Genomic DNA, 12180 nt, shown 5'->3' on the forward strand with positions numbered 1-12180 from the left:
CCCCCCCCCCCTCCAGGCCCCCGGGGTACGTACGGCGGCGGGCAGCGCTGGGGGGCCGCGGCTGGCCCTGGGGTTCCGGGCAGCCTTTTGTGGAGTTGCGCCGCTTGGTTCCTTATTGTCTGCGAGCGGCTGCGAGCGGCTCCCCGAGGGGGCCCCTCGGCCCGGCCCGGCCGCTTTGACAGGGAGGTAACCATATTAGGATGTGCAGGGCAAAGTCAACAATAACACACTTGCAGGGACATGGGATTTTTTTTTTTTTTTTTTTTTTTTCCTTCCCCCAACCACCCCCCACCCTCACCCCCCTCCCCAGCTCATAGTGGCAAATCCCCCGGTTCAGCCTTTCCCACTGCTTTTTGGGTTGTGCTCGGAGCAGGCCGTGGTGGTTTGGGTTTGATTGAACGCTGAAATAAAAGGGTTAGGGGGAGGCAAGTGGTGCGGCTTCCCCGGCGCTTTCGGGCACAAGGGGAGCGCTTTCGGCATCCAAATAAAGCCATGGCACTCCAACCACCGAAAATAAACGAGACGATGGCCACACGCCTCCCCCACACCCACGGGTGGGATGGGGACGACGTGCCCCAAATCCCGCTGCTGCAGGGGGGCCCGGGGGGTCAGCAGAGGCCGGCGGCGCCTAACGCGGTCGCAGAGAGCCCGTGGGATGAGCTAAGTCGTGCAAACCCCCGCGAGGCTGCTGGCTTTCGAGCTCTGAAATCGCTGGGTTTACAGGATAAAGCACTTTAGGCAAATTGTAAAACGCAGGTGTCAAGTTATTCGGTCTAATCAGAAACAGAGCCCGGCGCAGTCACCACGCAGAGCTTCCCGTACCAGCACGGCGAGGGAGAAGTCCTGCAGCTGGAAAGGGCTTCGAGGCGAGCATGATGCCCCCGTCCCACGCCCCACGCGAATCACCAGGAACAAGTGGAGCATCTCCTCGCACCGAGGGACGAGGCAGCTGCTGGCAGGGCTGCATGCCGAGGCTCGGCGCTAGCAGCCAGCCTGCGAGGGAATTCCAGCTCCACCACGGAACAAGTTTGCACGGCTTCGTGAGCACGGCTCGGGGCAGCGCGGGCGCAACGGTCCCACAGCACCGGCCAACGCAAGCTGGAGGGCTGCTCGTGCCACCAGGTCACATGGCAGCAACATGGAGCGCTCCTCGGGCACGGGCTGACGAGGGCCCCGCTGATGCTCGATGCCCGTACCAGGCGCCAGCAATAAGGAGAGGTTTAAGGTAGATCGGCGAGCAAAGTTGCTATGAGATCATGCGCTCGATTTAGAACAAAGGCAACGCTTCTCTTACAAATACGATGCGCACTTACCCTGCCAAATTTGCTCGTCCTCAGTTAATCTGCAGCAATCACAACATCAGTGTTGACATCTAATGGTACCTACGAGCATCTCTCTGCCTCTCCACGCGGCGTAAGCCTGTTCTGTTAACACACTGCACATTTTTCAACCATCTTGTTTAAACATCTATAAGACTACACGGCACGCAACTTAGCCACGCGGCGCAGGCAGCCCCCTCAACAAAAAGTTAACTCAACGTGCTGATATCCAAATCAATAAATCACGCAACCAAGTAGCAGTTCAAAAGTTCAAAGACATGATGGCCAGTTCACTACGTCGTAGCACTCAACCAATAATAACTTGACTCCATCACTCCTCATAGTATAGACAATTTCATAGCATCATTTTCATTAGCCTGTCTCACTGAAAATTGCTAGCTATTTATGTATACGCTAAAATAAATTAGCCATTTCATCGAGCACTGTGATTCTTATAAAATACATTAACACAATACTCAATTTTCCAGTTGGAGTAAATAAATAAATCAATAAATTCAATGCAGAGTAATTTTTATTTTTTTTTATTGTGGAGCCTGAGCTCTCAGCATAAGTGTTTTTATTGGGTTTATTTGTTTCAATAAAAATTGAAATGGGCCACTGATCTTAGCTGTAGGATCTAGGGGGGAAAAACACTATCTCATAGTTAGAAAGTATACCGTGCAGTATCGTCATCTTGTAATATATAATTTTGGTCAAAAATCATTTTCAGTACAGCTATTAAGCAGGCGCTGACTTCTGAGGGGTTCTTTACTTCCTCAAACCTTCACAAGATGGGGACATCTCCTGCAGCCCGCTGAGAAGCACCCGGCAGCAGGGAGCAGGCTCCGGTCCTGCCGGGGCTGGGGGCAGCCTCATACGTTTATGCACCTTCTGCGCTGGGTGTGGAGACGTTACAGCACCCACGCTCACCATTTTTAATCACTAAAAGTATTACGTTCCACGTGGCTGTGGGTGGGGGCATCGGACATCAGGAGGGGGACGGAGGAACACCAGGGAACGGCTGATGGACACCCCAAGGACTTGGCGCTCTGAAGAGCGCTGTTGTTTCTGGCCCTGTAGGTCTGCTTCCCGCTAAGACATGCCCACTGGGCTTTATGGCTGAGTGCATCCCGAGTGACTTGGTGGTGGCGTCACCCTACAGTTCAGCGTAGAACACCCTTTGTGGCCCTCACACATGGCCCACCACAGCTTGTGCTCTACGGAGAAGCACCTTGCTGCCATAGCACTCCCCCACCTCGCGTTGAACCCCGCATTGCATCAGGGGCTGTGCAAGGGGATGGTTCCAAACCTGGCCCAGCAGAACGCCCACACGGGGCCCCGAGCCTGGACTGCCCTAGTGCTCCTGCTTCCCAAACTGCAGACCCCAGGAGGCGACCCGCCAACCCCTCCACAAGTCCCACCATCCCGCTGACACGGCACCTCTACCCAGGCCCACGACTTGAGCAGCTCTGCGATGAGGATAAGAATCTATATGGGACCAGGAAGAAATCAAATATATCCCTTATGCCATGGATCAGCTCTGAATCCAGTCTTAGCAGTGAAAGAAACAAATGTATTAACTAAAACATACCATCTGAGCCCGTAACGATTTACCAGAATTCCTTTAAGGCTGCATGTGAACAGCACAGTTTGTAAACGGCTTGGTGGTAAGAGAAGGGTACTTTTTGTTCATATTCACTCTTTAACCTAATCAGAGGAAAAGTAAATATCAGGTCTCAATTTTAATGACTGACTATAAATAAAAGCTTTTACCCAAAATGCACAGTTCGCACAGATAACGATTTTAAGTATGATGTCACTGGTGACCTACTGAACTACATGGCACATGTCAGACAGCCGTCTGTTTCTTAAATTGCAGTCATAAATTAGTAGCCACAGAATCTCTTCTGTCAAGAAAACGTGAAGCTTTCCTATTCAGATAAAAGTTTAATGAATGTTTCGGCTTAGGTGGGAGTTAGGATTGCTGCTGCGGGGGGACCGACGGCCGGGCCATACGTTGCTGACCGGAGCCTGCTCCGGCACGGCCGTGCAGAGAGCATCATGTTGCCGAGCCTCCTGCGTTCACACACAAATCCCACCGTGAAACCAACGCGTGCTTTCGTAGCGCCAACAAAATCCCCTCTCTTCAACTACCGATGGTCAACTTTTTGACCAGACCAAACAATAAAACTGGGGCAAGCAAGACAAATCTCTTCCATACCTTAGAGCTGTTGCGGAGCCAAACCTGAGGAGCTCAGGGGCGAGCAGTGAGGCACATCCCACGTGCGAGGAGAGCTGCTCCTTTGTTGTCTTCCGACCCCTGTGCAGCATCAGTTGACCAAGTAGCTCGTGCCAGCAGGGTCCAAGCTGCTGACACACATGGAAGGTCTTCCTCTAACTTTATGCTGCCTTACACACCAGTACTGCAAGAGAAGGCACGCGCGTACTTGTACAGTGCCTCCCAACACTGCACTCGTACAGCGCCCTACTGCCGTGACCACACTAACACCACCCAACGCCCCGCGCCCCATCTTCATGACCTGGGTTTCAGTTTCTTGCAAATCCGCCAACTTTTAACCTTCTGAACTTCTCCTTGGTGGGCATTCTGCCCCAGGTCAAATTCTTGTACGAAGTTTCAGCCTGAACTGCTGAGATGCTCCTGAGACGAGAGACAGGGAACAGCACGGCCCCAGCCACGGTAAGCAGCCCTGGGCACCACTTCGAGAAGCCGCCGAGCTCCCACGCTTCGGAGAGCAGACACCAAAACAGGCCATTGAAAGCCCTCGGTGGGAGGTAGGTGTGGGGCTCATTCCCCACCTACCGCCTCCTCTCTGACCCCCAGCCAGCTCCCAGGGCAGCAGAAGCCACCTGATTTGAATAGAGAGGAGACAAAGCTGGGTCAGGAAGCAGGAAAACGAGCAGACAGGGACAAAGAAGCGAGGGAGACACGAGCCACCACTGCCTGAGCATGTCAGGTATGTCGGGTAGGGCTGCAAAGGTTCTGTCCGTGAGAGAGGAGCTAGAGAGGAGCTAGAGGTGTAGTCCAGCTTGGGAGCAGAAACATTTTCACAGACCTGCTCCTTGGCCAACCTGATGTGCAGGTACGTCCAACGCAAAATCCCTGGTCTCAGTGCGATCTCCCTCCCTGTTTCCACATTTTAGCCCCAAACCATGGAAGATCCTCAGGCATCTCGGCAAACTGGCTTTAAGTATGCTTCCACACTGCCCGGGCAGCATCTATTTCCCTAAGCCTTTTCTGAGACGTGGCTGCATGGTCTCTGTGGAAACTTCTAGACACAGACAAGTTCAGCGCAGTTAGCTTGGCATTTAGGGAACAGCAGGGTTTTTCACCGGGAGGCGTGGGTCACTTTAGTCTTTTTTTTCCTAATAGGAACAACGTTGGTCTATTTTTTGGTGTAAGTAACGAAAGTAGAAATTACTTTTTTCTTTTTTTTTAATGCTGTGTTGCCGGTTTCCCCATGAAACACCAACTTTGTTTTCTCCTCTCTACCCTATGCGCAGGACCGGTAAAAAGCTTTATACAAGAGCCCACACCAACCTGGTAAGCAACAGAAGTATGTAATGGGCCCGGTGCAGGAGGGAGCAACGCCTCGCTAAGACTTTCCATGGCTGACTAACGGGCCCATGCCCCCCAGCGACCAGCGGCATATTGCCTTTCCCTCCACCCAGCCTCTTTAAAAACAAAATAAAGAACCAGCTCCGTTCCCACTGCCTTGGCAGAACTGCCCGCTGAGGATCCAGGGAACTCCTGGCGTGCGGCCGGGCGCTCGCTCCCAAACCCGCGTCCCCCCGGGGAGGGGACGGGCTCAGCCCCCAGCTGCCGGCCGCTCTCTGCTCCACCGCTCGCAAAGATTTCTCACCGGGTAGAGCTCCGAAGGAGCTTGAGCTTATGATAAGCAACGGCATACTTAACAGTTACATATTACTGTTCATGATAATGCAATATTTCATTTGGGTGATTTAGAAGTCCCTCTTGACCAACTTACAGCGAGGCACCAAACGCTTCATCAATCACAACCATTTTTATTCACAATCCGGCGCAAAAACTACAGGGAGAGTTGCATTTTCAGTAACTCATTGGGGAGGGTATTGCTACTAGCACTGAAAATCCTCCTATCTCTCCAATTTTTATGTTAGATTCAAATATATTTTCTTTCTAAGCAGCATTCCATTTTCCTGCATCTCTCTGCCGCGTTTCTTATCGTGGCAGGGTGAAAGAGTATCCAATTTAATATCTGTTTTGCAGGACAGGAGATTTTTTTCATATCTTATGCACTAAGGAAAGCTGCAGGGGATGGCTTAGCAGGCTGAGCATCAGGCTTTAAACACGTAGACTCCCTGGAACCACAGATCCCATCAGGTCGACTGAGCCCTTCATGTTTCTGGGGTAGATAAATTGAGTGTCATGCTGTTTACTTTGCCGGGATCTTTCCAGTGAGGCCTCTGCAGTAAAGGTCCTGGCTGCTTTGCATGGAGTTAAAGGTTAGAGTCTCGTGGCGAAGGCACGGGTGCCTCCTCGATCTCACTACTGCTAATGGCGATTCTGCCATTTCTTTTGGGAGACCCTCCAGGGATCCGCTCCCAGAACTTGCCCCAGTGTTGGTGGATGACTGAAAATTATTCAGCAGCTTATCTGCCTCGGGTTGGTGACTGTTAAAGGAAAAAAAAATACATATATACCTCCCAGATGTTTAATTCATAAGTTACACAAAACTGTCAGATCCCTGGGTGACAGAAGAGAGATTCGTCATTTTTACAGCCTGATTTTTGTGGTTGGAGGTAACCCTACGTTTCTGCAAAGTCATCCCCCCTTCCCACTCCTCTGCATCACACGGAAGCAGTTTGCTCGCGCCGCAGCCGAGCCCACCGACGTTCATTGTTCACAACAGCAGCCTCTTAGAAAGAAATAGCTGGAGAGAAGTCATACGAAGCGCTCACAGAAGCCAAAACTTGAACAATAATCACAGAACATCACAGTTCAACAGATGTGCGGAGGCATACACCCATATTCACACACACGCACAAAAAAACCTCCAACCTTGAACATTTCTGAGAGGTTGCTTCATCTACAGAAGGTCCAATTGATGGAAGTAGACATGGGGATGAAGAAAACACGATACTTCGAAGGGGGCAGCTGTAAACATGCTCTTTGCACCTACTCCTAGCCCTCCTCTTCCCTTCCCAGCTACTATTATTTTAATACATTAAATACATTTCAGAAAGTATGATGACGGCCAACTATAATGCAACAATTAAAAAAAGTGTTTTTCACAATCATTTCCCTTTTAAGCAGAAATTAAGCAGAAAACATATTTCCTTTTGAACCGGGTAGGCAAAGGTCTGTATTTTGATTTGTTTTCACAACAGCTGACAGCACACATTCCCTGCTTAGGGTACCAGAAATAATAATTAACACTCCTAAAATGTTGTGTGTTACGGCAACATACCAAAGGTTAAATTTGGCTGTGGGCTGTGCTGGCACTAATTCCTTCCTTCTCAGGTGGTCTCTAGTGCCATGCAGCTCCCACATTTTCCTCTCAAACTACCCAAAGAGCTGCTGGAGCCGCGGCACGGCAGTGCATCAGCCTCGGGCCTTTCTGGGCTGGGGTAGGAAAAGAAACGAGAAACAGCCCTTCAGTTTACAACCTGCAGTCTGGTTTTTAATGTTATTTGGCTAACCAGAAGACATGGTATCGACCCAGTTTTGAAAATATCCCATATTCAAACTAAGGAATCGAGTGTTGCAAATGATACATTTGCACTGAAGAGGGAAAAAGCTCTACCAGGGGGAAGGAAGCAGACCATTTTTTCTGGATAGGGCCTGATTTACTGCAGCGTTTTGTTTTGTTTTTATTTTAGAGGCAGGACAAAGACCTCAGAAAGACAGATCAGGATATTCCCCATCAAACCCTGGTAACCCAAACCAACGAAAACCAAAGCGAAGCAAAGCCTGCAGAATGCTACGGAGAGCAGGGACTTAGCCCAGACCTGCCTGTTGATCCTGGAGACTCAGTGTCTGGAAGTTGGGCACTCAAAAACTGCTTATCAGTTTTAAATGCCATGGTTAGGGACATTCGGGTCTGCCCTGTGCACCCTGTGGCAGGGGACAGAAGGCAGTCAGGGGATGGCTGTGCAGCAAAACTGGAACTGTTACAACAGGACTCCTGAAGCTGCTCTGAAACAATTCCTGAACCACCTCTTTGGCTCTCTTGAAAATAACTTCAGCAAGGAAGGATGTAAGCCCCCAGCAAAGTTCCCGCTCACCATGAAGCCCCTGCCATACGGCTGCCTTGGAGGTGTGACTCCAAGCTCACAGAGCATCACAACCTCCTTCAGAAAAAGGAGCAGGAGACGGAAGCACCTCACTGCCCTGGATGCACCGCTCAGCACCGCGGATGCCGAAGCAGCGTTGCAGCTCAGCCTTTCCATCTTCCTTGGCTCAGCCTGAAGAGATGCCCTCCATATTCCCATCTGGCCTCTTTTTGCTCTCTGCCGAGGAAAACGCGACTGGCCCAAAGCATTGTTGGCTGCCGCAGGCGCTGGCAGCTCTTTTAGCAAAGAGGCAAAGCCTTCGTGTCCAGCATGTCCCTGAATGCACTGAACCGCGTCCAGAGAGCCTTGCTACAGGTCCCAGCTCAGGCAGAGCGAAGCAGAAAAGAAACTCTGACTCTAAACTCCTGCTTCAGGTCACTTGTGGTCACCAAGGAGATTTTGGGATGTGCTGGTGTGTCCAGGGGGAAGAGGTGGGAATACAAAGGAGTCGGGGCTGTTCCTCCTGCAAGTGGTGCTGCTACCCCACGGTGCTCCCTGCCGGCGGGCTCGCGACGGGGCTTTGAGCAGTGCTTCCAACCAACTAGCAAACCCGAGTTAAAAATGGCAAGGGCAAGGTGGATTTCAGACAAACGCAAAATATCCCTCCTCCCTGCCTGCCGGGTCTGAGGGGTAAGAGGAGAAACAGGATGGAACTGGTCTGGGTTTAACGCTGCAGAGGAATCACGGGGATAGAGCACTTACAGAGAAATGTATTTTCATGTAAACTTTTATGCTCCCATCCCTTGTAACTGGACATCGGGGAAGATGTTAATAAACATCAGGCAAGAAAAACACCGTAAAATATCAGACTACAAACCCATCTCTTCCCAGATCTTAGCAATGGCTCTGCAGCTATATACTGCAGGGAGCCGAGCACACTCAAGTGCAAGTTTGCATCTTAAACATAAGCACATATACATACAAACAAGGTTGTGCAGATATCTGTTAGCTGTACCACAGTATTTTCCAGGGTCAATACTGCCACTTGCATTACAGTGCTTGTAATACAGCTGCAGAGCAGGCCCCCAGGAAGGGGCCTTGGAAAGAAGCTGAAATGGTGATGGTTCGCGTTGCTGGGCATATTTCTGAGACACAGTTGCTGTTTACTGTGTTTCTATTTCCAATCAAGCTGCAAAGTCCACCCATAAAACCTGAGGAGGCATTTCTTTGGGCGTGGGACAGCGCAACCCGCACGCGAGGAGGACCAGAGCTTCAGCTGGGCAGAGCTCCACCGAAATGCTCTTCGCCTGATGTACAGCAGGGAATTTGGCCCATGAAGAGGAAAACTATATTCAAACCCTCCAGTTGCAAGCCTTCTTTCAGTATATATTTATGCACAAAGCTCAAATAATTTCATACCACGCCTCACTAATCATGTGAGTGCACAATTTTTGCAGGGGCAAATGGTTCTCATGCGTTTTTATTGTGCATCTCATGCTCCTGGCTGGAAAACACCACCTCGGAAGCTGACTGGTACTCTTAAAGGTGGTATCTATCTGTGCCATATATAATCAAACGTGATAAACCGGAGGCTTGCTAGGAGAGACCAACCTCTTCTACGAGGAGTCTAAAACGACTCCTGACGACGGCAAATCACAGCATATGGCCAACTGGACAACTTCCTTCCACTTCAAAGGGCAGTGAGGTAATACACTCTGGGGTATGCTCTCCTCTGGTTGCACTTGCAAATCCCCATTAATGCTAATGATTGCACAAAGTGTAAGAAAAATGCTACAAACACATAAAACAAAGCAAGACTGGTCAAGAATATGCAGAAGCATATGCAGAGGGATCTGAAGAGCGTTTAAATGAAACACAGCTTCTTCCCCTTCTTTCCTTAAAAGCAAATGGCGTGCGGCCTGGCTAGTGTGTGTGATGTGCCAACACATGTGAAAACTACGATTCATGAAAAACAGTGAAACAGAGACGCAAAATTCAAGGCCAGTACAAGTTCATCATCTGAACTGGAGATCAGAAAACTGGCTCCTAAAGTAGAAAAGAACATCAATTCCGTTTTTTTTCTAAGAAAACCATTTCCTACCAACTTTGAAAACAAGAGTGCCTACAGTGATCTGATTGGACTCTCCGTGATTGTTTTGGCTCGGCTCCCTCATCCCTCCTCAGCTGGGTGGCTAAATGTTAGTCTAACCACGAGGTTGAGAGGTTCTCTTCTTATTAACCTTCCACTTCATGCTTCCAATTTTAGATAGGAGTAAAACCGCCTGTCAGATTTTTCACTTATTCTTAGTTACTTCTGCGGTGAGAGTTCACATTTACGTCCGCATCTGTGATGTGGGAGCGCTGCGGAGGGACAACAGAGAGTTAATAGGCAGGGGCCGGCCTTTCTCTGCTTGCCCTGGAATGTTATTTATGTGTTTGTTTGTTTGTTCTTCAGAACCATCACAAGAGCAGTTTGATGGCTCCAGAAGGGCTGTAAACTCCTGGCCAAGTTTTGATGTCTAGACTCAAAATGAGGCGAGGATCCCTCACCCTCAGCCCTGCGATGGCGAGCTGCAACCATTTGCCGTGCAGGGCGCCTTCACAGCCAGGCCATACCCTCATTAAATGCCCGGTGCCAAGACCGGGCTGTCACCACGGCCCCCAGCGCTCCCGTACGAGTACGAAGAGCGATGGGGTGAGGACTGAAAGCTCACTAACTGCTCCTGAAACTGCACCCAGGAGTACGCTTGTTATGGCAGAGCCCTCCTCCCAAGCAGCTGTTATTCCAAGCCACAGGACATTTTCCAACACGGTTATTAGCACCACCTCGGTCGGGGCTGTTCAAGACGCATCTTGTCTTTGAGCAAGCAAGCAAAATTCACAAGGGAAAAATCAGATTTGGAAACTAAACGTTTTGTAATCTCCTGCCACGCAACTTGGCTTTCAGGCAAGCTTCCAACCCTCTCAGTAGCAAAAAACGAGACCAAGGCGCTGCCTTCCACCATCTCCTGGTGCTCTACGGCCAGCGTGACGCGATACCACATGCGTCTAGAAAGATACGCCAGGGGAAGGGAGTGACGCACCATGCACAGTGGTAGAGGAGACAGAAAACATACCACATGAAATAGCATGGAGCCAAAATAACCACTTCTGTTACAACTCATTTATCTTCCCGTGCTCCCCTCCTGAAATCGGCACGGCGTTGCCGGCTCGGCACAGCGCGGGAGCAGCCTGGCGAGGTGCGGCACCGCGGGTGGAAGCTCTGCCACTGGCTCCGGCCACAGAAAGGGCACGAGACAAGGAGAGGAGAAACGCTGGCAAAGGCAGCAGCAGTGCTGAGCGCTGCGACGCACTCGCAGATACGCCGGGGCTGTTGCACTGCCCTTATCAGCAGCCACAAGTTCAAGGTCAGCCTTGATGCACTTACTGAAAACTGACACTGCCCGCGTCCTGCCGTCAGCACGACTTCAAATGGAGCCTCCCAATTATTAGCAGTAATGTTGTTTATTATTGCAGGGCCTCGGGACAAACAAAAAAGGAGCCCCATTGTGCTCAGCGTTGTACAAAAAAGCTTAATTAGCCTCTTCATAGGTTGTTCCCTTGAGCTTTTTTTAAACAAGATATTTTCAAATATAAATAAATTCAAATTTCAGAATTCCAGAAATCCGTTTCCTGAAATGTGTTTCCGCAAACAATTAAGGCAACTTTGCCTCTCCAAATTTTAGCTGTACACCAAACATACAACTTTTGTTTGCTTTAAGAAAAAATTGTATTATAAAATCTTCGCCTTTGGGATATAAACAGATTTTTCCCATTTATTTAAGCTAGGATTTGAACCCAACGTTTTTCTGAACCATGTGGAAGTCAGGAAACGATGGATCTTTGTTGTTTCTCTCCTCCAACTACAATATTTATGTATCAATGAAATATCGTCAACGTACAGGGATATTCACAAACTGGAAAAACAAATTAAGATAACACTACGTGAGCTGGTCTGAGAAATCTGGAGGCACAGTAAGACCTCAGGAGCTCGGAGAATGACCGAACATCCCCAGTTGGAAGGGACCTGCAAGGATCATCGAGTCCAGCTCCCGGCTTAGCAGGGTAACGAAATAGGTGCACACCTAGATAAGAGGAATACTAGAAACGTTTTGACAGTCAGTACAGGAAACTCAAAATTCTGGGGAGGGAAGTAAAACTTTAGGCTTTTCTCCCTCTCTTTGGAGGCATCTGATCACGTGCCGGTATCAGAGATGCCCAAGTAGTTGGATCACCCTACCATCCCGGCACTGGTATGCTGCTCTTAACTGGCAGCTCACTTGCTGAATTCCAACGTGGAAGGAAATAGTGGCGTGGGAAGTGAGAGGAAATCACCTCGTCCTTCTGAGAGTCATTCACCCACGGTCTCAGACTGTCCCCAGCTTTTCAGAGGATGGATCCTGAGGATCCCACCCTCATCTGCAAGCATTTTACGACCATTTTCAAATGCAAATACTTCCTGCTATGTCTCCACCTCACTCAGACTCGTACCACCCATTTAGAGGTCACCAGCGACTCCTTCAGACTCTGCTTTATTTGTTTTTACCAT

General features: G+C 49.7%; 1 protein-coding gene across 7 annotated transcripts in view; it reads right to left on the reverse strand.

Moving 5' to 3' along the window:
• Positions 1–12180, reverse strand: part of FOXP1 (forkhead box P1) — a 365602-nt gene that overhangs the window by 192965 nt on the left and 160457 nt on the right. For 2 of the 7 annotated variants that reach the window (XM_035338126.1, XM_035338127.1), the window contains one exon: positions 3541–3742. The exons of the other annotated variants lie outside the window; for them this stretch is intronic. The gene's annotated coding sequence lies outside the window, so the exon portion shown is untranslated. The remainder of the gene's footprint in view (positions 1–3540; positions 3743–12180) is intronic. 7 annotated transcript variants of the gene reach the window in all.

The sequence above is a fragment of the Oxyura jamaicensis genome, chromosome 12 (genome assembly GCF_011077185.1).
Source record: "Oxyura jamaicensis isolate SHBP4307 breed ruddy duck chromosome 12, BPBGC_Ojam_1.0, whole genome shotgun sequence".
Lineage (NCBI taxonomy): Eukaryota > Metazoa > Chordata > Aves > Anseriformes > Anatidae > Oxyura > Oxyura jamaicensis.